Source organism: Gossypium hirsutum, chromosome D04 (assembly GCF_007990345.1).
Source record: "Gossypium hirsutum isolate 1008001.06 chromosome D04, Gossypium_hirsutum_v2.1, whole genome shotgun sequence".
NCBI lineage: Eukaryota > Viridiplantae > Streptophyta > Magnoliopsida > Malvales > Malvaceae > Gossypium > Gossypium hirsutum.
In genome coordinates, this window is record NC_053440.1 from 42,337,779 (window position 1) to 42,364,075 (window position 26,297).

Sequence of the window (26,297 nt, forward strand, 5' to 3'; positions counted from 1 at the left end):
AGATCACACATATAGGGGTCTAAGTAAAGCTTACCGACCCTACAATAGGTCCACAGTCGACTTGTGCAACCCGTGCAACCTTACAAAACTTTTCAAAAAAACGGGCTCACACGCCCATATGGCCCACTCAACCCAAATTGGCCTTTGCCACGTGATCCATTTTATATATACTTAGGAACCATATAATAGGAAAGTGTTAGGCAATGACCACACACACGCCAGGAAAAACATCTTATATCACGTAACATCATATCATGTAGAGACTCACATTTACTTCAACTCAGAGTTCCTGTTCTGATACTCCTACCCAAACTGGCAACAACAACAAGAGATTGAAACATTCACTGATTAAACAAAAAATCTTAACTTCCACTCCTAAAGAAGAAGATTTTACTTAGGTTTAGGAATAAGAACCAGAACATAGAGTAAAAGGAAAGAAAAGACCATCGGAAATGTTCCCTTCCTACTATATATACTTAGTTTCCCCTTTAGTGGATCTTGACAAGTGTCAAATGCATACTAAAATTGTCCTTTAAATGCCCTACCAAAATTGGGAAAATTATAAAAGGAAATCCGGATGCAAATACTATTTGACTAGTCAAGTCCATTTAGTTGACTCTTAACCAATACCATTGAAGGACCCATGTAACGTCCCAAACTCGACCCAAATGTTATGGCCAAATTTGGAGAGCTACATTGGCCTTTGAAATGGCCAAAGTAAACTTTCAAAACTTCAAATGTAATTTTTAAACCATTTGCGTAATTGTTCAATTATATTGAAATCGAAAAAATGGCCTAAATTAAATTTTCATAATTTTGAACATATTTTAAAACCATTGACTTATCAATTCAAAAAAAACGAAATCCAACATTTATAGTAATTTTACAAAAACCTGATAATTTTAGAAATCAATATATTTAGTATTTCATTTGTAAAAATTCAATCATTATTCAAAACTATTTCGAATTTTATTAAAAACTCATTTTTCGGTATAAGCAGCGAAAAAATTTGGTGTTGAAAAATTTAAATTTAAAAACCGAGTTTCAAGCGAAATAATTTAAAATACTCATTGAGCAGTTTTTAAAATTCTAGTGCCATGCGGTCATGCAAATCAGAATAATAATCCCCAAAATAATGTCCCATGCCATAATCTGTAAGCAAACTTATTACAGTCCCACAATAATAATTAAATTTTAATTTAAAATACTTGAATATGAAAACATCTGAGAAGCTCCTCAAAAAATCGTGCCCAAGTACTAACCTTGAGGTTATCTGTAAAAACAATAAACTAAAGGGGTGAGTTAAAGAGTTCAGTTTGGGTCTTATAACAAATTGTAATTTAAACATACATTTCAGAAAATGACAGAAAATATATAAGTATTCTAATTTCACAGATATCTGTATGCATGATGGTATCGATGTAAATTTTTTCAGAAATTAGTGTAGAATTTTCAGAAAACGTTTCGACCCAACTCCGCTACACACCATAAAAGACTTCCCTAGAACTCATCCATCCAATAACAAACCAAAATTGTGGACAAGCCACCAGATAATGTAGACAAGCTGCCAGAATAGAAAAATACGTGGACAAGCCATCAGAATCACAAATATACTGCCAGAATAGTAGGGATGTCAAAATCAATACATGAGTATGTGTTAGAGAAAAATATATTAGACTGACCCGCTATGAGTATGTTTCTTGGATTATTATGTAAGTCACAATATTACTTATAGTGATAACTATGTATATGATCATCAAATTTGAGATCATCATTGTCTTAACATCGTGAGTCGTATATTTTGATATAGTTAAAATGTTTATCGTAACAATTTGTATCATAAATAATGATGTTGGATATACCTCAATCTATGTAGTGGGATATGGTTGATCAAGATATGATTCATCCCTCCTACATAATGGAAGCAATATCTTAGGCCTCCTAATGGAGTAAGACTAGAAACGCATGGCCATGCTTGAATAAGTTTATATGAAATATCACACTTATTTGTTTATTGTAGTCTGCTCAAAAAATCAAGAACTATGATATTGGACTATACAAGTGTAAATATTCCATAACTTGTGTCTAATCAAGATATTAAGGATAAAAGGATATAATACATGAAAATATTATCACAGAAAGGTTTGTCGAATCACGACTTCTTCTAACTTGGGTGGCAATGATGCATTGCTAGATGCCACTCATTACTTGTAATGTTAGAAACGTTTTGTAACAGTCCGTTTTTCAGTGGTGTCGAAAACAGTGGTTTCAGGACCATAAATCCGAGGAGTAAGTTCGTATAATTAGTATTAAAATTATATGAGGTAGTAGTAATTTTTATATTGTATTTTGATTTGATGATTTTAAACAATTAAATTAAAAGTTAGTGTAAGTGATTGGGTTCAAAAGTCAAGTAGTTATTGAAAATGACGTATTACGACCTCATTTCCATAATATAAAGCTGTAAATATTTTTATTAAAGGTTTACAGAGTCGTATTATATGTGAATTGAAGTTGGGTTCGATAATTTTGATGATTTATTGCTTAATTGAGGTAAAAGATTAAATTGTAAAAGAGGTGAAAGTTAATTTCAATAGATTTAAAATAGTAAAAGGACCAAATTGGTAATTAAACCATGGTTAAAAAGTCCAAGCGGTGGTGGCCTGATTAAATCCATTAACTTTTGGGCTATTTGCTCATTTAGTCCTACTTAGTTTAGGATTAAATTGAAAATAAACTTGTTTAGTAAAAATTTAAAAAAATTGAAGGGCTAATGGTGTAGTTGGACTGTCCTTAAATGACCTAATAATAGAAATGATATGAAATTCTCAAGATTTTGGTAAACTGTAATGAATTCCTAATTAATTGAGGATTTACCAATTAATCTGTTTTCTAGTATGGTCGAAAATGGTGGTTTCAGGGCCACAAATTTTGATGTTTCAGCCTGTAAATATTAATTATTTAATATTTACAGGGTTATTAATGTCATTTTAAAAATTGGTTATGAAATTTTATCATTTAGATGGTTAATTAAGTGAAAAGTATTTAATCATAAAAACTTTAAAAGTGGAGTTCTATAGATTAAAGGCATCAAATGATAATGGGAATTTAAGGCAAGGCCCTTAATTGGTAAATATACCATTTCAAGGGATAGTGGAAGGTTTTGGTTTCCTTTTTGCTAAAATATTAAGTGAAATTAAAGGGTAAAATTATAATTATATAAATAAGTTAAATTTCATTAAATAAGATGAAATTTAATCATATTCTTCACTTTATTCTCTCCATTTTTAGTTGAAACCCTAGTGTAAGAGGAGAAAACCATTCGGCCATGCTTGGTTCCATAATAGGAAGGTGAAAACGTACCCGTTTTTAGTAATTTTTATGTTTCCGAGCTCGTATTAGCTTAATCTAGCTAACTTGAGGACCAATTTGTGAAAATGTTAAATGTTTTGGATTGTTTCATTGTTGAGTATGAGTTATTCTTGAACCTTTCTGAAAGAATATTGATTTTGGTTGTTAGATAGGACTATTTTGTAAAGTAGTTTTTGATGATTTTAAGATTTAAGGACTAAATTGTTAAAGTGATAAAGTTACAAGGACTTGATGAGAAATAATTTCAAATATGGGCTGTATTGAGGTCCTTGAATATTCGGCCATGGATTTTTTTAAATAAAAATGGTTAATTTGCTTGATTAGGGCTTAGGGACTAAATTGAATAAAAATAAAATGTTGGGGTAATTTTGTAAAAATGCCAAAAAGGACTTAATTGCATAAAATGAGGTGATTTTACTCTTGGAATTATTTAATTGAGTGGAAATATTATTTTAGATCATGAACGAATGGAAAACCAAGGGAAAGAGAAATTACCGAATAGTCCTTGTACCTGTGTCATTGCTGCAATTTAGTCATGTAAGTTCATATGGTTTAATTTTAGTACATTTTTAAATGTATTATAGGAACTTAATTGCATAATATTGGATTATATTGATATGTGTAATTGGAAATGGAAATAAGGAATTAAAATGACATTGATCACTGATTAAGATACTATGAGTCGTTACTGCAATTTAATCCTTTAAGTTCATGGATTTAATTATGATTCTAATAGTCCTTATATTCCTTTTTAATATAATGTTATTGAATTTTATATTATATACCAAATGAGATCAGCAAGCGTTACTCATTGATATATTGATTGGTGCTCAGACAAGCCTTACCTACTGAATCTACTAAAACGTATGCACTTTCGAGCCATACTTATTGAATCTATTGGAAAGTATGCACTTTTGAGCCACACCTACTGAATCTACTGAAATGTATGCACTTTCAAGCCATACCTATTAAATCTACTGAAAAGAATGCTCTATCGAGTAAAAGAAATCTATTGGTATATTGAGTAAAGCTCAAACGAGCATTATCCACTAAATATACTGAACTACTGTATTGATTGTTAATTTATGATAAAATTTGCGTTTTATGGAATTTCAACATTTAATTTTAACTGGTTACTATGTTTAATTGGAAAGGTTTATCAATATATACAATTGAACTTACTAAGCTTTAATCAAGCTTACTTGTATTTGTTTCATTTTGTAGATTTACGTTTTGAAGGTTTAGAAGATTGAATCAACATAAGAAATCACACTATCTAGGAGGTCTTTTGTAGACTTTGTTTTATTGGTATATATGGTATGTAATAGGACTCTTTTGTTTGTGTAATATTGAATCCTAATTGTGCAAGTGATATCTTTAAACTTATGTTGCTGGGTTGAATAACTAAGAAAGTATACTTGTTTGCTTAAGTTGAAATGAATGATTTAAGTGAAATCAATGACCCTATATTGAATTGTGGTAAGTGATGAAATGGAAGTAAACTTCATTATGTATGTGTGCTTCGTATACGTTAGTATGGAAGTGTTTTGTCATGAAGTATTGAGTTGTCAATGATTGCACATTGGTTAGGCATCTGAATTGATTCTATTATATGTTTTGGATGCCACTAGGGATGTCTAATGACCTATAAAATTGTATGTTTGAAAATGTTTAATGTACCTAAGCAAATGGATGAAACTTGTGCATGAAATGGGTCATTTTTGGGCTCACACAACCTGGGGCACGGACTGTCACGCGGCCATGTGAAGCACACGGGCAATCCACACAGGCGTGTGCCCAGAGCGTGTTTTTAAACAATATATGTGCAGATCTCACACAGGCAGACAAACGACCTGCGACACGACCGTGTGATCCAAATCAGAGAGTTACACGGTTCATCCACACGGGCATATAGGTTAACCATACGGCCATGTTTGGAGCCACACGGCTTGGACTCTGTCACACGGCTTGGACACACAGCCATGTGACCCATGACTTGAAAATTTTTGAATTTTTCCTGAAAGTTATGATTTGTTCCGATTTGGTCCTTGAATGCTTGTAACTTATTTTTAGTGCTCTGAAAGCTCGATTTAAGACCCAAGACTGATGATCTCTTTTATATTGAATATTACTTGTAATTATGGAATTGAATTGATTATTGAATGTAAATCGTATTAATTGTTCCAACTTGACTGGTAACATTCGATATCCTATTCCGGCAATGGAAACGGGATATGGGTGTTACACGTTCTAGTATTACTACCAATGTTACAAGAGCCTATAGGGTCACACCCTATAGTTGAAACGAACAGAATCCAAATACATTTGGTATTGTATTTAGTTGTAACATGAATTAAATTAATTGTTGTATTAATTTAATTTAATTGTTAAATATTAAACACATTATATGTACAAACTTGTCTTTTAACAAGTTTGGTAGTGTGGTAGTTTGAGTTGCGATATTATGCACACAGAATACACCATAGGGATATGGCGCTTAGTACTCACGCCATGAAAAAAATTGTCTTTAACAAGGTTTTAACTTGTAACGTCATATGTTGCTTTTGAAAATGTGATGTAATTATTAAACATTCTCTTTTATTAATCTTTTGTTTTAAAAACAATATATGAATAAATAAGAAGTACGTTTTAAATTGGTTTTACGCCTATTGAAAAAATTTTACTAAGTTTTTAAGTCTGATAACATAAAATATTCGGATTCGATAATTCGAGTCGAGTATAGGGTATTATACATTCCCTCAAAGGATGCAACACGATCAAATAATTTGACTTTTAACAACTATTCTCTTAAAGCTAAACCCCTCAATGACCACAACAAAACCAACAAACCTTATACTTGCCTATGTCAACTCTTTGCCAAGACACTTTATAACCTACCTTAGACTTAATGGGGGACATATTGTTATACCTGTTGAAAACTTAGGCTCCAATCCCAAGGTAGAAAGCATCCTAAAACATCTTATTCCTACAAATGCACAAATTGCATGAAACAACGAGACAACATGTAATTGTCAAAAACCCAACAACAACACTTAATGATAAAAAGTTAATTGAGCCAACAAAAAGGCTGAAGGCACAGTCCTATTTGATCACTCTAGCCAACCACACATCGGTTCCACGCATCCTCAAGAACAACATCAATAAAAACTACAAAAGCTGAAGGATCAAGAGGAGTGGTTTCATAAAAAAAAAAAAAGGAAAAGAAAAGTATGATCACTATTATCAAGAAAACCAAAGGATATTCTTCTAATCTTTCACAACCTTTCGTCATTAACTTAAGTATTAACTTAAGTATTAGAGAATGTTCCGGACGCACTCTTAGTTCTTCCCTTTTTCTTGCAAATTTGAAACTTAAACCAACTCAAGAACCAACTCTCAACCCATCTTCCTCTCAAGGTCGGAAATAATTTATATTTATTAAGTTTGTATTATTGTTTATATAAATATTAATAATTCCATTTATTTGCATTCTATAAATTCACCTTTTTAGTGTATTTATATTGTATTTAAAAATGATAAAATTCGTTACTTTAATAAAGACGAGTGAAAGAGGAGATGACAATGGGACCCGAAAACCTAGTCAGACATTAATCCCATATTTCTATGTGCTTAAAATCATTTTGTCCTCTTATATTTAGTTTTCTCCTTTTTTTATTTTAATATTAATTTTATTGCAACTTAATTACATGGCATGGCGATTGCTTTTAGGCATGGCTAAATGATGATAGATCCTTTAGGATGAACCTTTTTGTTCATTACCCTACCCAAAATGCTTTTTTGGGTAAGCAAAATATGAAATTAAGAAAAAGAATGTTAAAATAATAACAAAAAACCTTAAAGATATTATTTTATTAGCAAAGATTTAACTTGTTTAAAGGTTGGGTTGTTGATCCAATTTTAAAGACTTGTTTGAAATATAAGAGAATTTGAACAAAATATTAGATCTAAATAATGAATTTAGAAAACAAAATGTTTGTTTAAAATATGAGTCAAGTTCAGGTTTTTAATATAAAAGTCTAATCCATTTTCAAATTTATAATATGTTATTATTTATATTATATATTGATTTATATTATAAAAAATAAATACACTATATTTTAATGTAAATATTAAAAAACTTAAGTTTCTTATGTTCAAAATTTTAATGAAAGGAAAAACATATAATACTAGTAAAAGATATATAGTTAATAAATATTAATAAAAAAATAATATGGATGGACTTAAATAAATTGGGTTAAGTTTTTATAAATATAGGTAGCATTGGATCAAATTTGATACTCATATTTCAGGTTGTACCTATTTTGGATAATTATGTATGATATTAAAATAAAGCATAAATCCAATCAAAACTCGACCCATGAATACCACTACATAGGATTAGTCTTTAAACTTTAAGATTGTAATTGAATAAGTTCGTAATGTTTAACTTAATTATACCTAAATAAATTTTTAATCTATACTTACTATTATTTAAAGTTTTGATTAAGTTGGTGCCACCCTCAATTTGGTACTAATTTAATTGTAAAATTACAATAAACTCAATATTTTTAGAAAGCAATAAATATAATTTTGAAGGTATTTTATGCTTTTTACCAATAATTTAGCAAAAATATGGGATTTCTTCCTACACTCAAATTTACCATTTCATATAATTCTTTACATACCATAATTTAATATTAAAAATAAAGAAATTATTTAAATACAAATCAAAAGATTAAAAAAGAAAGTGGGAAAGTAGTTAGTGTCGGTTAAGGCAATGAGTAAAGGGGGGAAAGCATTAAGATTAGGAATCCAATGGCATCTCTTTGACCAACAATGTGGAAATTGAAAAAGATAATTTCAGTTCTCGCTAAAAACCCTAAAACTAATATTATGACTTTTCGTTAAAAAGATTTATAATGTTGTCCAAATGGAGTTATACCTTCGTAAGCTGCAAAATTCTTACCATCTGATTAAACATCATCGTAACAAACTAATATCTTTTTACCAAGTGATGTTATATTAAGGTATATTTTTCAAACTTTAATCACAAAATATTTGGAACCTAGCACACAATCTACTGATTTAATGTATACAAGAAATCGCGATGAATTAAATCTATGTCCTCTTGTATTGGTAGTAATACTTATGCCAATCGAATTGGTTTAGTTATTATAGAATATAATTTTATGGGTCATGCAATCTTTTTCCCTTTGCAATATAATATATGGATCTTGATTAAATTTGGGTTTGGATAATTATCTTTTAAGACATTTCGATCCAGATTTGAGGAAAGAGTAAGAGACTGAATTATGAGATTCAACATACATATGATCAATTAGCCTTACGTATCCTAATCTTCATCAAAAGTCAAAGTCTATAAAGGAAAAGAAATGTCTGCATGCATGCATGCTTTTCCATGAAAAAAAACAAATTTAGTCAAAAGAAACTTATATATTCTATAAATCCTTTAGAAATAAATAAATTGCATATGCATGGTTCAACCTAAACATGATTCTTTTGTTTATTTTGTCGTAACATGATTAAAGTATTTTTAAATTTATAATTTTTGAGAAATTGGTTTTTTTTTCTTGTGTAGACTTAAGAGTTAATTTTTTGGTGGACCAATATTATTGAATTTAGATGAAGCCCCTCTGAACCTATTTGAAAGAAAAGGAAAAAACTTTCGGTTGGAAGCATGAAAGTGAAGACTGAAGAGTCAAACCCCACATTATTTAGTGAATTTTAATTAATTTTTACTCTTCTTGGAATTGTCCATTTCTTAAGAAAACATCAAACCATGTTCTACTTTGCCATATTCGGTATTAAGGAGTGACCAACATTAAAGCACCTCAAAATCAGGCTTTCTTTTTTCTACTTCTTCTTAACTTTTTTGCTTCATATCCCATGCTTGAATTGAATGCAGACATTTTCAAAGGAATATTTCCCCCCTCAAACCTAGCCTATCTTATAGTTAATTTAGGCTTAATCCATAAAGTATTCAACTTTTTTCATTTTGATCCTTAAATTTTTTTCTCATGTCAAGACTTAGCGTATTCACAGGTTTAATCCTTTGGTCATTAAAGGTTTTAAACTTGATTCCTTATTGGCAATTAAGGAAATAGAGAGGGAATGGTACGATACCTGCCTCGCCGTATTTGTAATCCTCTATTGGTTTTCAATAATGAAATTGTAATTGTTTATACATTAACTAAATATTTAAGGACTTGACTTACATCATTTAAAAATTACAGACACCATAAAAGAAACATATTTTTATTTATTTAGCTGGATAAAAAAGTTATCTGATTATAATTTTAAAAAATAATAGTTTAAATTACTTTATACTATGTATGTCCGTTTTATGGTCTATATTCGGAGTTCGCAACTGCTACTCTCAGCAATGCTATCTTCAAAGTTTGAACCTACGTTCTTCCTTTAAGAGTGAAACATAACTAGATAAAAAAATATTATCCAAATACAATTTTAAAAATTAATAGTCAAAATTATTAGTAACTCGTTTTAAAAGTCATTCACCATTATAAAATGACTTTCTCTATTGTAATATGGGTTTTGGAAACTTTATGATAAATTGCTACTTCATAAAAAAAAACAATTATATATCTATATTAATAAAATTTTTGGTTAAGTTAATGTCACGAGTTAATCAAATACCAATTTAGTTAAGAAATAATTAATATATCCTTTTATTTAATGATTACTATTATTATTTTGATGATTTTTTTTCATACTTTTATATAATTTTTAAATAAATAAAAAACTAAAACTAATATGTTTAGGAATTGAACTCATGTTTAATGGATTTACAAACAAATTCTTTATCACTACACCAATAATAATTCTTGAGTAAAATTAAAAAAAAAACTTTTAACATAAAATATTTTCTCACCAAATTTGTGTATCTATACTTACTATTTATAAAGCCCTTTACTGAGTTTGTGTCACCCATCAACCGAGTCTCAACTCAATTAGAAAAGTTACTTTAATGCTTCTTCTCATTTAAAATAAATTATATTATTTGAGGGTATTTTAATCTTTTTATTCAAAAAAAATAGTAAAAATATGTATGTGATGAGATTTGAACCCATGCCATTATGTTAGCAAAACCTTAAATTTACCACTCAAGCAAAGTTTTATTTTAATATTCTTATACATTTTAATTTTATTATGCATACTTGATTACCTACATCTACTATATCTATACTATTTATAAAGCCCTTTACTAAGTTGGCATCACCCATCAACTGGCTCCCAACTCAATTAGGTAAAGTACTTTAATATCCCTTCTCATTTAAAATAAAGTATATTATTTTAGGGTCCTTTAGTCTTTTTATTTAAAAAATCATAAAAATATGTATATTATGGGATTTGAACCTATGCCAATTAGGTTAGCAAAACAATAAATTTTCTACTAAACCAAAGTTAGTGTCACAAATGAACTTGGCACCAACTCAAGGTTGATGAAAAACAATGATAAATAATTATATTCATTTGGTATTATTAATCCAATGTGTTTAAATATTGTTATACTCACAATTTAATTTATTTTTTCATTTTAACATCATACATATTTCATATGTTATTATTAATTAGTTTTAAATCATACTTTTCAATATCTATTGTATGTTATTTTTAAACACACATCTGTGTTCTAAACATATAATTTTCACATCATACGTGTGTGATAGGATTTCTAATATTTTTAATGTTTTTATAATTTTTATAATATTTATATTTTAGAAATTTAAAAAAAATTAATTTTTTTTCCAAATGATAATGTCATAATGATGTGTGGTCGTCATCTAATACGTGTCTATTTATAACTAACTATATATTTCAACCAATTTTTTAATATCTAAAGGGATTGAAACGATGAACAACTAAAAACTTTAGGTCTTGATCTCGACCAAAAAAAAATTAAAAACCAAAATATAAAAAACGATATATTTTAAGGACTAAATGATGCATTAAACCTCTTCTTTATATAAGATTTACTCCCACAAAATATATATATAAATTAAGAAATATATATGTATTAATTATTCTTAGTTCAAATAGTCACTACACCAAAACAGGTTTTTAACGGCATTTTTAGTGGCGTTTGCATAAAAAACGCCGCTAAAAATTGAGCATTAGCGGCGCTTTATATAAAACGCCGCTAAAGATCGAGCATTAGCGGCGCTTTAAGGAAAATGCCGCTAATAATGAGTATTAGCGGCGTTTTTTGTAAAAACGCCGCAAAAAACCTAAACCCAACGGCATCATTTTCTTACCTTTTAGGGCTTTAGCGGCGTTTTTGTAGAAGCGCCGCTAATGCTCAGGCCTTTAGCGGCGTTTTTGGAGAAGCGCCGCTAATGCTCAAGGGCTTTAACGGCGTTTTTGGAGAAACGCCGCTAATACTGAGGGCTTTAGCGGCGTTTTTGTAAAAGCGCCGCAAAAACATTTTATATGTCTAATTACTATTTAATTTATTTATTTTTATTAATTAAAATTCAATTTATTTTTAATTGAATATTTGTTAAAAATAGATAAATTTGAAACAATGACACGTAGAAATAATTTGAAATAAAAAACATAGAAAAATATTTGTTAAAAATGGAAATATTAAAATACTATTATTTAAAATAATTTTAAAGTTTGTACAATATTACTGAGTGTTTTTTAATTTACATATTAAATAATTTCTTATATAATAGTATAAGAGAATATTAATTTTAAAATATTGAAATAATTATCTCTATAGTTTAAGGTTTTTGGTTTAGGCTATATGGTATAGAGTTTAAGGTTTATGGATTATGGGTTTAGGGGTTATGATTTATAGTTTATGGTTTAAGGTTTAGGGTTTAGGGGTTACGGTTTATGATTTAAGGTTATAGATTAAGGGTTGGGGTTTAAGGTTTAGGAGTTAGGGGTTGAGGGTTAAGAGTTAGGGGTTTAGGATTTAGGGTTTAGATTAATTAGTTTTTTAATTTATATATTAAATAATTTATTATATAACTGTAAAAGAGATAATATCAAATTGATATATTAAAATTATGATTATAGTTTAAATTATTTATAAATAATTTATATATTAAATAATTTAATATATTAAAATAATGATTATAGTGCTCTTGGTACATGACTAATTGTTTTTTAATTTATATAATCGTAAAAGAGATAGTATTATGGTTTATGGTTTATTGTTTAAGGGTTGGGATTTATATTTTAGGGGTTAGGGGTTTAGGGTTTCGGGGTTATGTTTTATGATTCATGGTTTAAGGGATAGGGTTTAGATTAATTAGTATTTTTTAATTCATATATTAAATAATTTATTATATAATTGTGAAAGAGAGAATATTAATTTTAATATATTAAAATTACGATGATAGTTTAAATTATTTAAGAGATAATCGATAAACTTTATATATATTAAATGGTTTAGGATTTAAGGTTTACTTGAGATTTGTTAAATGATGAAATTTTATACAATCAATAATTAATGCATTTATATTTAAAAAATATTTAATCTAAACCATTTGATATATTTAAATATTAGATTTAAAAAAATTGATAAATAAATAAAAAAAGTAACATATTGATGTGGATAGGTAACTATCTATTTTGGATAGGACCAAATTATAACAAATAAAAATGAAATACAAGTACTAAAATCATTCCACATCGAATATCTAGCAAAATAATAGTAACTATATTTTAGTTAGAAAAAAATATCTCTAATAAAATGGAGATTAGATTGGAAAAGAATAATTTAAAATCATGATTAACGTCTCAATCTTTAATAGAAATTTGATATGTGAGAGATTAATTGCTTACATTGGATAATTCTAACTTAATAATTAATTACAGTCATTTTATCATTTGTTTTCTTATTAAAATATAAAATATTTATTTTGAGAGTACTTGGTTTTTTTATTTTATAAAAAATCAATTTATAAAAAATAGTAATAAAAAATGTTTTATAAAATTACTTAACTAATAATTTTTAGGAGACAAAATAAAATTTTTTTAGCAGAGCAAAACAGTGTCATTTTGTTTAAAATGAAATAATTTTTTGCGACGTTTTCAAAAAAACGCCGCAAAAAATTAGCAATAGCGCAAAGAATAATTTTACTCCAAAAAAACGATGTCGTTTTGTTTAAAATAAAATCATTTTTTGTGGCATTTTTATAAAAAACGCCACAAGTAGAGCACAATAGCGGCATTTTTTTATAAAAACTCCGCAAAAGTTAATTAAAATCCCGCTCAGTTTTTTGGTTACCCGCTCGTTACTCCCTCTTTTTCTCATCTCCCAAATAAAAGTTTCTACTTAATTCTTTTTCCCTTTTAATCTCAAAATTTGCCCCCAAATTTCCCATTTTCAGCAGCACCAAGTAAATACACCTACACCAATCACATTTCTTTTTCCTCTTCATTTCACTGCACTGAATTCACTCACCATAGCTACTCATTTTCTCTCGATCTGTTAGGGTTTCTTTTAATTTTAGTGTTTCAAGGGAAACATACAGTTTCCTTTTAATTTTACTGGCGATTTCTATGGAGACGGAAACCCTTGATGACAAGAAACCGGAGGAAGAGGAGGTGAAAGAGAGACTGAAGCTTCCCATTGAATAAGAAATCAATAGAAGGAAAAAGAAATCAGATCTTTCTGAATAAGAAGAAGAAAAATCAGTACTTTCTTTCCATTGAAGAACAAGAAGTGAAAGAGGATATCAAGGGAAAATGTCAAGAGAAAAACTAAGAAGAGCCGCACTTCCTCCTGTTCAAAAGGTGTTCTTTTTTATTTCTATTACTTTCAGTATTTTTTTTTGAGATTATTTTCAGTGAAAGAAAAAATTTTGGAAATAACCCATCATTTTTTTTTTCGTGGAAAACTGGAAAAAAAAATAGAAACAAATTGATAATTTTGTATGTTTTACATTTATGTACTTGTTCCCTAAGCTTTTGTTTGGTTGGTAAGAAAATAGAAGTGTAGGAGGTTGGAAGGATGGAAAGTTTCATTCAAAAGGAGGAGCTTTTAAACCTTTTTGTTATTTTAATCTTGGGTTTGTAGTATTTGCATGTGGAAAGTTCTGTTCTTTGAAAAAACAAGCTTTTTTTTCTTTAATTCAAGAGAAAACCAATTAAGAGTGTAGCTTTAGATTTAAGTATGATTTTACTCTATTTTTATGTTGAGGAATGGTTTCTAATTAGACCAATAAATATTGTAGTTTTATATCGAAGTATGAGTTTATTTTTTTGGTGAAGAATGATTTCTAATTGCTTTGGTTTTTGCTTTTGATATGAAATGCAGAATATTGATAAATTAGAAAAAGCTATAAATGAAGGTAATTTCTATGGAGCTCAGCAGATGTACAAATCAATAAGTGCACGGTATGACACTATGACTGCTTGCCATCACCAATTTTATTTTATTATTTTAAGAGTTAAAAATTTCTAAAACTGTTATTGTTCTATGTTTCTCGGGTGTATGTCTGGTTGGAATGCCATGCCCATTGTATATGTCAAACAGAGGGACTTCACAAATGAAGTAAAAGAAAAGAGCCTGAGCAACAAAGGATTTAACTGTACTTAGTCTTGGATGGGGCTTAATGGGGTAAATCCCCTTATGGTTGGATAAAAGGCTTGTAAGATTGAGTAGGTTAGCATCATGTGATTTACTATGTATGAAAAATTGGTTTGCAAATTATTAGTTTTGATATATTGGTGTAAGTGTTCAATTATTAGTTTTGGCATTGACTGCAGCAAGTGTGACTCAATTGATCTGTTAATGTGCTTTTGTTCTTTTTAATTCTTAGACATCATATTTGTACATTTAAAATCATCTGTAGATCCATCTGCTTTAAAAGATAAAGTTATATTTGCAAATTGGCAGAGAAACCGAAGGAAACCTGAAGAACTTAATGGGGGAAAAAAGGTGAACAGTAGGAAGGTATGCTGATGAATTATGTAACTTCACACAACACTTAATATTGATTTCTTAGTTCGTTTTCCCCCTAAGTAGTGTAAGAAAAACTTTTGGGTAATCTTCCAAGATGATGTTTATGATGAATTTAGGATTAAGAAATTATGATTTTGGGGTTTTAAGTTATAGTATGATGTGGATTACAGTTATTATTGCTGAAATCATGAGATTGATCTGTAGTCTTCTGAAATAACTGGAAAATAAAATAATTTTGTAAATGTTTCAAGTATATGTGTCGACAAGTTTTACTTGGGAAAAAGTTTCAATATTTTATCCATAAGTGAACATGAGACTAGGTGTCAAAGTTCGAACATGATTTTATCTTGAAATTTTACACTCTAATGGATTAGTTTTGTGGATAGATTGATTACGTTTGGGCTAGAGTTTATGATCTACTTTGTGCATGTTGTCATACCAACTGCTTAGTTGACTGCATGTGAACAGCTTTCGTAGTTTTTTTTTCACAGTCAACAACTGTAAGATCTTTCATTCGTGCTTCATTAAAAAGCAATGTTATAATAAAAGAGAAAAGATCAGCTGTTCTCAGGTTAATAATTTATATTATGTGTATTACTTTTGGTTCTTCAATTGTCAGTTCTCTATAGACTGTAGAGGAAATGTAATTTATTTTCTTGGTTACAGGTTGCTCTTTACCTCTGCTATGTCATAATGTTTTATAAATTGGATATAAGTGACTATTTAATCTTTGCATTTCAAGGAGGAACTTATCTGTTATTTAAACTGGAATATGTTATTCAATTTGCCAAAATTTACAGTCAATTGCCGACTTGTTTTTAAAGATAATTATAAAACTATGTAATTCCTATCATGCGACTCATTTTGCTTGCTTTTACCTGGCACCTTAGGCTTCTTCACGAAATTTAATGTCAATATGCATTACCAGAACTTGCTAAAAAACCCGTGTTTCTGGTTTTCATGAATCATGAATTGAAAGTTGCTAGTTTTCTTAGCAGTTGAAGATTATTTTCTTCTATCAATATGTATGTCTTTATGATAATGATGTTTGTTAAATATTTCATAGATCCTAATGCAATTTGAGCAAGATCAAAAGGAAACAAAAGATATTCTGTTGAAGTGCTTCAGGTACTCATCGTGTTCAAATTTCTTGTTTTTTTGTTTATAAATTTTCCCCTCAAACATACCTTATTGAGGCACTTAAAATTTTTTTTCTTGTGAAAAGTAAGCAGATGTTATATGTAATTTTCTCGGTCCCATCACTGCTATTAGCTTCAACATTTATGTTAATGTAGGAAAAGTATGAAAAGGCCATTGCTGCGCTTGCTGAAATGGAGAAAAGAGCGGTAATGGCAGAATCAATGGAGGAGGGTACCTTACATTACCATTCTGGACAAAATAAAGCTCAGTCGTCTCTTTCTCCACGGTGTGTAGTTGACTTCCCACTTTCAAATCTTTTATGCTTGGGTGAAAAACATTTTATAATGGATGATAAAACCAAACCAGACCAGCTGGTTCAACTAATTCTATAGAGAACCTGGTAGTTTGACAGTCATATAGGTAAGCTTATTTGCATACCATTACAAGCCTAGTTGTAAGGTACTTTGTTCCATTTTTTTGTACTTAATTGCCACTTGAATTTATATTCTATAAGACACGATACCCCAATTTGTTAACAACTTAATATCAAATTGCAGATATGCTATTGCTTTCCTAAATTACAGATATTGCGCTGCTATCGCTGGGACTGATTACTGTGTTATAACAGCTGATACTTGAATGTCTACCAGTCACAATATCCTTACCGGTGACTACTCCGAAATCTCCAAAACTGTATGTTCTTTACCCATCCTTCGCTTTTACAATGCAAAACTTAATAGAGAAACTTGATTGTAATGGTGTTTTGGCACTAAAGGGCTTTTCTTTTTTGCACTTTTATGTCGTAATTAGTAGGAAGGTTGGGTTTTAGTCTCCAAAACTGGTAAGCTACTTTGAACCAAAGGAATAGAAAGCTTTAGAGAGAAATTAAGAAATTTTGTGAAATTTGCTACGAAGTGTCTTTGAATCAAAGTGAAATTAGCTGACAGAATAAGAAAATTGGTATTCTAATAGTGTTTTTTAAATTTCCCTTATTCTAATAGTGTTTTGGTGGATAGTCATGCACTGAATTTGTACCTGAAAGTAAAATATTAAAAGTATGCCGGTGATGGAATTAGCTTTTATAAATCACTTCTGGATTGTTGTGTGATCACATGTTTTGATGATTGATGTTAATATATATATATGGTTTTGCTCTATGAAAATTCTTTTGTTTTCACATGTTGCCATACTAAACTAGTAGCACTCTTATCTTAATTTTGCAGTCATTACTCAAAGGTAGGTTCTTGCATGAAAGACCTGTTGAAGAGGAGAGACCACCTTCAGTGGCAGTGAGTGAATTAAATCAATTAAGTCACTACTCAGAAGTAAAATATCCATTAGCCTGTTACTTTATCAGAATGTGTTAGATTTCCTCAACAATGTCTAATTTGAGTTTATAGAAGCAATAAACTCATGTAGTAAACAGTGGATGTAGTAAACCCATTTCAGTCTAATTTCAAAGGGTTTTTGAATTTCTATTTTAGTCTATAAATTTTCAAGTTTATTATTGTACATTTTGAAGTTGTGCATTTTTATTTTTTTTGCAATTAATTAGTTGGACTATTTGAACTTGTAATTTTTCTATTTAATTATTAACATATTTTTCAATATTTTGACTAAAAAAATTAATTTATTTATATGATTAAATATAGTTTTTTTTGACTAAAAGTATATATTTAATACTAATTAATTTTTTATATTAATAATGTTTGATTTTAATATTTAATATTTTTAAATGATTTTTAAAAGTTAGTGGCGCTTTTCCATAAACGTCGCCAAAGAACTGTACTTTTAGCGGCGTTTGTAACCAAAGCGTCGCTAAAGGTCTTGAGCTATAGCGGCGTTTTTGAAAAAAGCGTCGCTAAAGATCATGATCTATAGCGGCGTTTGTGAGAAAAGCGCCGCTAAAGGTCTTGATCTATAGCGGCGTTTGTGAAAAAAGCGTCGCTAAAGGTCTTGTTCTATAGCGGCGTTTGTAAAAAAGTGCCACTAAAGATCATGATCTATAGTGGCGTTCGTGGAAAAAGCGCCGCAAACGTTTGCGGCATTGACAATGGCGGCGTTTTTTGCAGCGCTTTCAAAAACGCCGCAAATAATTTTAGCGGCACTAAAAAATGCCGTTAAAGACATAAAAAAGCGCCGCTAAAAACCTGTTTAGCACCGCTAAAGGCATAAAAAAGCGCCGCTAAAAACTTATTTTGGTGTAGTGAGTTTTGATTACATAAAGGTTAATTTGAGACGAATCTTTTAGAGTTTGTTCGTGTAAAATTTAATTTTTAAAATGATAAAATAAAGGTTAACTTTGCTGAATGTGTTAAAATAAGTGTCAAAATTTTTAAAATAGTGAAATAGAGGTAAAGTCTTTTCTTTTCAAATAATATATGACTTAGGGTCTTTTTGAATGAGTTTCTATTTACAGTGTAGCGGGTTTAATTTTTTTTATATCGTGTTTCAGTATAGCTGTACAAGCCCAATTTTACCCAGCCCAAACTAAGCCTACCCAAATACAACCTAAACCCCAATTACAACTCAAACTGAAGCCCAAATGCACCGGCCCAATTTCCCTAAAAAAATATCTGCCTAGGGTTTTAGAGACTGAAACCCTAGGTGCCGCCTCCCCCTTAGCCTTTTGACTCTTGGCCTTCTGCCAGTTGCCGCCACCACCGTCGGATGTCCCATCCGCGTCCATCACCGCCATGCCCACTTGCGCCGTCACCTACAAAGAAGCAACAAAACAAAGAAAAAGAAAAAACAAACAACGGAAACGATAGCCAAAATCGGGTATAAAAAGCCCAATATGTACCCTTTTTTCGGTTAGCAATCTTATGTATCAAAAAAGATTAGCAAAGAAATAAAACTTAAGTTTCAAAGGTGATTTCTAGTGTCCTTGTATTCTGTTTCTCTTGATAGTCTAATCCTTTTCCTATTTTATTTTATTTTTTTGTTTATCTATTTGTGTATATACAATATAATAAATAAAAACGGAGAGGTGCTCACCGGGACGGGGTTTTCCGCACAGATTTGGCGCTTCGTCGGCCGTCGGAGCGGTGGCAGTGCGGCGAGTCGAGTGGCAGCGTAACAGGAACCCCACATGGCCGGACTTCTTTGAGAGAAAAGGGATTTCCCTTTTAGTTTTTTAGAAAAACGGCTGAAATGTTTTTGTGAAGCAAAAAAAAAGGGTTTAAATACCCTGTAAAACGGCGCGGTTTGGGCTTAAGGTTCAGAGACCAAAAACGGCGTCGTTTTGGTCTCTGACCCGCGTGGTGACCCGACCAAGGGGGAGGATCCGCGTGTTTTCTTCAAATGGAATATTTGTGCAGTTAGTCCTTCTGATTTTATAGCGCTTTCATGGAAGTTTTCCGCATATTTGCGATTTGGCCACAAAATTTTATTTTTGGTTCATTTTAGTCCCCATCGAAGCACAGCATTTTGAGGCTTTGGAGTATTTACCATTTTGGTCCCCCTCTCTTTCGACGCGTCACAATTTAATCCTTTTTGTTTTTTTATCTCGATTTCGCCCAATACTTTCGTTTTTATTTCGATTTAGTCCATATCTTGGCAATTTTATTATTTAGTTATTATTATTATTATTATTATTATTATTATTATCATCTACTTATCTATACTTATCTTTTTAATTCAAATTTCGATATATATATGTGCATATATTTTATGATATACATATATTTTTTTATGACTTATATATACGCTTACATATTTTTCTTTATATATATTTTACAACTTATATTCATATCCATATATCTATATACATATTTTCATTTTTATAAATATATATACATACTTACATAAATCTTTAATTTAAAATATACCTTTTTATATACTTTTTAAATTCATATACATATATATTACTTTATATATTTTAGTTTATATACATATATACCTGTATATATATATTTTATTATTATTCATTTTATAATCTTAATATACAAATATATATATATTTATATACTCATTTATATATGATTCATATTTTCCGCATACATATGTACAACTTTTTACATTTTTTTTTCTAATTTTATTTATCTGATTTGTTTGTTTGTTTATTTCATTTTCTTTATTATTTTGAATGAATGTTTTAATTTATTTTTTTATATATTGTTATTTTATATGATTATAAGTATGATTTTTATTATATTGTCCCTATTGTTCGTATTATTTTTATACTTCTGCGTGCATTATGATTTTATTGGCTTTCGTATTTTTCCTACGATTTTCGTATTTCATTTTATTTGATATAACAAATTTGTTTTGAATAAATAATATTTCGTGTTTAGATTCGAGAAAATCGTACCCTAACTTACTGGGTTTCGATTTTCATAATAAATCTAAATACACGAATCTTTTCAAACTCAAGTTTTTAAACGATCTCGGGAATTAAGAAAAGATCGTGCCCTAACTTACTGGGCCTGATTTATTTTCTAAACCCGAGATAATAAAATATCTTTTAAATAAGCATTTTTCATTCGCGTATCGAGAATTCAAGACATTGTGTCCTAACTTACTGGATATGATTCTCTTTCTCGAATAACATGAAATATCCCATTTTTCCTGAAAATTTTTAACGTTTTAATACAAGGATCGTATTTTTAAAATTATTCAAGGTTCTCAATTTTCGACATTAAGTAATCAACTAGGTACCAATTTTGGGCGTATCGAGGGTGCTAATCCTTCCTCGTGCGTAACCGACTCCCGAACCCGTTTTTCTGAATTTTGTGGACCAAACTTGTTTTTTTTTAATAAAATCAAATTGTTTATTAAAAACAACCCCTTTTCAAGGTGGTCCAATCACACCTCATAAAAAAAATTGGTGGCGACTCCCGTTTCTTTTTTCAAAACCCAAGTCGACCCCGTTTTTCATCAAAAAAATGGTGTCAACAGCTTGGTGACTCTGCTAGGGACTTTAAATAAGAGAGTCAAGCCACGAGTTGATTATTTCTTGTGTTTTTGTCGAAAGTTGAAAATCTGATTTAAATTTACGATCCTCTCTTTGCATTTCATTTGTTTTGAGTTATGGTTTTCATCATGTTTTGTATTCTAAATTTTTATATCTCTGCACATTGCATTGCATGACCGTTGGTCACATCTTTTAAGTGGAAGTGAGAAACTACGCCTTCGTGAGGTTTTCACCTCCGCATGGGATAGTGAATCGCTTCCGGGATACATCCGTACCTATGTCTTCGTGAGATTTTCTTCTCCGCATGGCCATAGGGAAATGTATCCCCCTGAACCGAACTCGGTCCGCATGAGCCTATAATGGGTGAGAATCGAGGAATCTGCTGGTTCGGGTACCTTTGCTTTAGAACCAAACCACATGTAGAGCACCTTAGGAGCCCACCCTAGGTAGAAATACTTCAAATCTCTAGTAGTTACCCGAATAGGTACTCTATTCTTCTTTTTTGTTTTTCTTTGTACTAACTCATTTCGTTTTGTTTTGATTGCATTGCATTTACATCTTAGAAAAAGGATATTGATTCAAGTTCGATTACTAAATTAGAAAGTTTGTCGTGGAATACGGATTTCTTGATAAAGTGGAAAAATATACGGCTGCCTAAATATATTCCGAGAAACACAAGAAGGGCGATGGAATAGTTCGTGACTTTACTTCGTGGCCTGAGGATTCAAGCTAAGTATTTGAGAGTCGCCGATATTCTGACTTCCTTAAAGAAGTTGATGAGCATTACGAGGATGAACAGACGATGGATCGCAACCAGGATCAAGCAAGAAGGAGCTAGTAGTGACATCCATTGGAAATTTGTGAGATTTATTTTAAACATACGGATAAAAGAAAGGACCGATGTTGTCTCTTGGAGTATGAGAACGAGACCGTACATGCATCCGTTTTATGTAAACGAGTTTGTCTTCTAGTAAAGTTTTCTAAATATGATTGAATTAGAGTCAATATCTCTTTAGGCATTCATTTCATGCATGTGCATTGCATTGCATCATATGCATTAGATTTTCACAAAATGACCCTAATTAGGTAAAATTATTTCAGTTGCCTTGGAAACCAACCTACCAAACCAACACCCTCACGGTACCCGAACAAAAGCTAAAGGAATGGATTAGAGGTTGGAACGATTAGAGCAAATGCAAATACAGATGCAAGAGCAATTAACTAAATTGCAACAAGATATGAAGGATCAGATGCTAGAAGTCCAAAGAAATCTGATGACTCAGTTAACCCAGTTATTGGATAGAGGGTTAGAAAAAAGAAAAAAACCCGGTGGTCCACTTTGGAGATGATGATGAAGACCCTGCTCATTTTCTAGGCTTTACCCCAACAAACATCCAAGCACAACCAAATGCATATCCACAAAGGGTAACTGTTAACATCCGTCCACAACACCAGACCAATACCTCGACACTGGTGAATTTCGGGGTAGGCTCAAGTTCTAATCTTAGGGGCAATCTAACTAGTCCTGGTGTCTTTGATGATCTAGCGGGAACAAAACAAGTGAGAGTACAGCTCTTGAAACCATTTGGAGATCGTTACAAACAGAAAGGGCAAGAGTGGAACCCTCAAATCAATACTTCGAAGGCCCCAAGAAAGCGGAAAAATGACGTGAATGATACAAGAAGGTATAACGAGGGTTATTCAAAGCCGATTACAGCAAGCCAGACAAGGCCAGTTGCTTCTGGCCATCAGATTTCCCAAAAGCAAGAATCTGGCACAAAGAAAAATATTGAGAAGTCCAAATTTGTACTAATCCCAATGTCATACCGAGAGCTATATCAGAATTTATTTAACGCACATGTCGTCTCCCCTTTCTACTTGAAGCCTTTACAACCTCCATACCCTAAATGGTACGACACGAATGCGCAATGTGACTATCATGTGGGAATTACGGGGCATTCAATAGAAGATTGCATCGCCTTTAAAAGGTGGTTGAAAGGCTCATCAGTATAGGCATTGACAAGTTCAATACAGAAAATCTACTACCCAATCATATTGATAATCGGGGTAAATGCGATGAATGAGAAGATATTGGGAAACGTTCACATCAACGCCTTGCAAAGAAATGACTGAAGAAGGGACCTTGTTAGATATTTACCCTTACATACTTAGAGGTGTTTTGAGCAATAGGACTGTGGAAGAGATCCCTGTATTTTGTAGAGCTAATTCGGAGTAATGTTCAAAACACGCTTATTACTTTAAGCCTAGGGGCAATAAGAATCCTTTTGTGAGATAGGCTTATGTCCAACATCTTTATTTCAATGAAATGCATCTTTATTTCTCACTTCGAGCAAATATTCTTTTATTGTTTCCATTTCATTCATAAGTCATACTATACAGATTCTTTTATTCTTTGGATCTACTTTCGTCCTATAACAGGTCTCTAGATATCAATGATATGAGCGACACTGCTATTGACTCAGAATTTTCTTTTGAGCAAGATATGTGTCTAGATTAAACCTCAAAACTTTGAAGATAACTGAGACTGTAGCTTATCTCTTGATTGTTAAGGACGGGAGAACAAGATCTTACTTTACACAGAATCAATGGAAGCCATGGTCTTTCTCTATGTGGGGCACATATGTCACAGGGCCGATCTCGTCTAAGGTTTTTTACGGTTATCTTTATGGTCATCGATTACCTCACTAAGTGGGCAGAAGCTGCTTCCTATGCCAATGTCGCAAAGCCGACAGTCTGCAAATTCTTGAAAAATCATATGTCAGTATGAAATACCAAAAAGGAGCATATCTGACAATGTACAAAAATTGAACAACGGCACGATGTCAGAAGTTTGCAGTCTATTCAAGGTTAATACGTTTCGCCCCAAAATGCACGGTGCAGTGGGAGCAAAAAAAAACTGCTACCGGGGCAACATATTGGCTTATCGCAGTTTTGCTCATCAAGGTTAAGATTCCTTCTCTCTGAGTGTTGGATCAAATCTCGATTGAAGAGAAATGTTAAAAGTTATCTGTCTTGGTCAAATGCGAAAAAAGAAAAAAAACTATTGTCGGGGTAACATATTGGCTTATCATAGTTTTCCTCATTGGGGTCAAGATTCTTTCTCTCCGAGTGTTGGATCAGATCCCAATTAAAGAGAAATGTTTAAAGTTATCCGTCTGGGTCGAATGCTCCAAAAACAGAAGATGGGAGATCACCAAAGAAGGTTTACCCTAGAAAGTTCCACGAGGGGGACCTATCATCGAAGAAGATCCTCTCCATACAAAAAGGACTTTAGGAGAAAGAGGATATCAAACTGAAAAAAAACCTTATGTGGAAGGCTTTATCTGGATAAGTGTTGACCTTGACCAGAAAGGATAGCAATGACTTACCTGATCCTACGAGTTTGAATTTAATCAAAGAATTTTCAAAAGAAAAAAAGGTAAAAAAAAGAAAAAAATGAAGAAAAGAAAAAGAAAAAGGAGAGGCTAAGGTGAAAACCCACAAAGGGTGTCTTGAGACCAAAGGGGTTTTGAAATGAAAACCCAAAAATGGGCAATTCAAATTTTGATCAAAGGTGGGGCATGCGGTGGCCTTGTCCTCTCTGAGTTAACAAGAAGTAGAGATGCTACATATTGGAGCATCAACAAAGTCTTTTAGGACTTCTAAACACATATCAAGTTCGAAAGGGTCTTCAAGAAGTGTGGGGCAGAGAAGCTCATGCTATGATATCTGGGGCACCTGTTTCCATTTTATTCATTTTATTTTGGCAAAATATGCCATCTTGATTAATTTATTCTCATTTCGTATCTTAGCAAATTTGCTATCTTGATTATTTATTTCGAGCTTTGTTCTCAATAAAATTTCATCTTATCCATTGTGATAATCTTTTTCATCTTATCTTAGCAAAATTTTCTATCTTGATTAATTTATTCATCTCCAGCTTTGTTCTCAATAAAATTACATCTTGTCCATTGTAATAATCTTTTTCAAGCATTTTTTATTGAAATAACGATTAATGGACTAAATATTCAAGCAAAAGGAGTTTTGCATATTACTCTGAAAGCTTCTAAAAAAATACAGGAGCCTGAAACAGGACTATTGTTTGGAGCACACCAAGTTTAAAGGTTGAAATGTCTAAGAAGGAAAAGTCTAAATTAAGACTATCCTTTCAGATTTTGTTGTCCAAGCATGGATTGAACGAAACGAAAAAATGTTGTGTTGGTGAGAAAGCTTCAATGAACAAACGAGCAATGATCATCGAGTGATAAAAAGAGGTTTTTGGAAGAGAAAGTTCCACAATTGTGTATAAACATTTGGTACAACACCTTAGGAATGATGTAGGAGTCCAAAGAGATTCAGATCTTGTATCTTTGAGTTATAGTGGGAGAAGATTGAGAAAGAGCCAAGTCGTATACTCAATGGGAGGAAGATGGCTCAAATTTTATGTCCCCAAAATTACCGTGGACTTAACCTTGAATATTACAACGGATTGACTCTGAAGATTACAGTAGGGGGCAATCTGGCTAAGTAAGAGATGAGTGTTACCAGCCGAGCAAGATAGCATTCTGACGTGTTGGTGATAAAACCTTATTGAATAACGAGCAACGACAACCCTAACATTAAAAAGGGATCATTCTCATGACATTCTGCATTCAAAGCAAATATCATTCATACATACCTAGTTAGGAACATTTGATTCGTTCTGATCATAACATCCTAATCATTAGGTATAAATAGGTTCATAAAATGGACTTTACAGGTCATGTTCCCTAGAGAACATATTAATGAAGTTACCCCTACCCCTGAAGTTGCAGTGGGATGAATTGAAGTCTTCATATCAAGTCCTATCTCTTAGAAATTACAGAGGAGTGGACTAGAAAAAAACAAATCTTATCTTCTTGTATCAGG

At 31.1% G+C, this 26,297-nt stretch overlaps 1 long non-coding RNA gene across 6 annotated transcripts; it reads left to right on the forward strand.

Annotated features, from left to right (window-relative positions):
• The first annotated feature begins 13,636 nt into the window (after window positions 1-13,636).
• Window positions 13,637-17,950, forward strand: LOC107899640 (uncharacterized). 6 transcript variants are annotated; one of them, XR_001684758.2, is made up of 8 exons: window positions 13,649-14,163; window positions 14,687-14,766; window positions 14,906-15,034; window positions 15,269-15,325; window positions 16,401-16,462; window positions 16,630-16,760; window positions 17,032-17,167; window positions 17,698-17,950. It is a non-coding gene; the product is annotated as an uncharacterized lncRNA (long non-coding RNA). The 6 variants fall into 6 exon arrangements; XR_005912021.1 differs by lacking the exon at window positions 14,906-15,034 and having other exon boundaries at window positions 13,638-14,163; XR_005912022.1 differs by lacking the exon at window positions 14,906-15,034 and having other exon boundaries at window positions 13,648-14,163; window positions 16,630-16,894.
• Window positions 17,951-26,297: the final 8,347 nt, after the last annotated feature.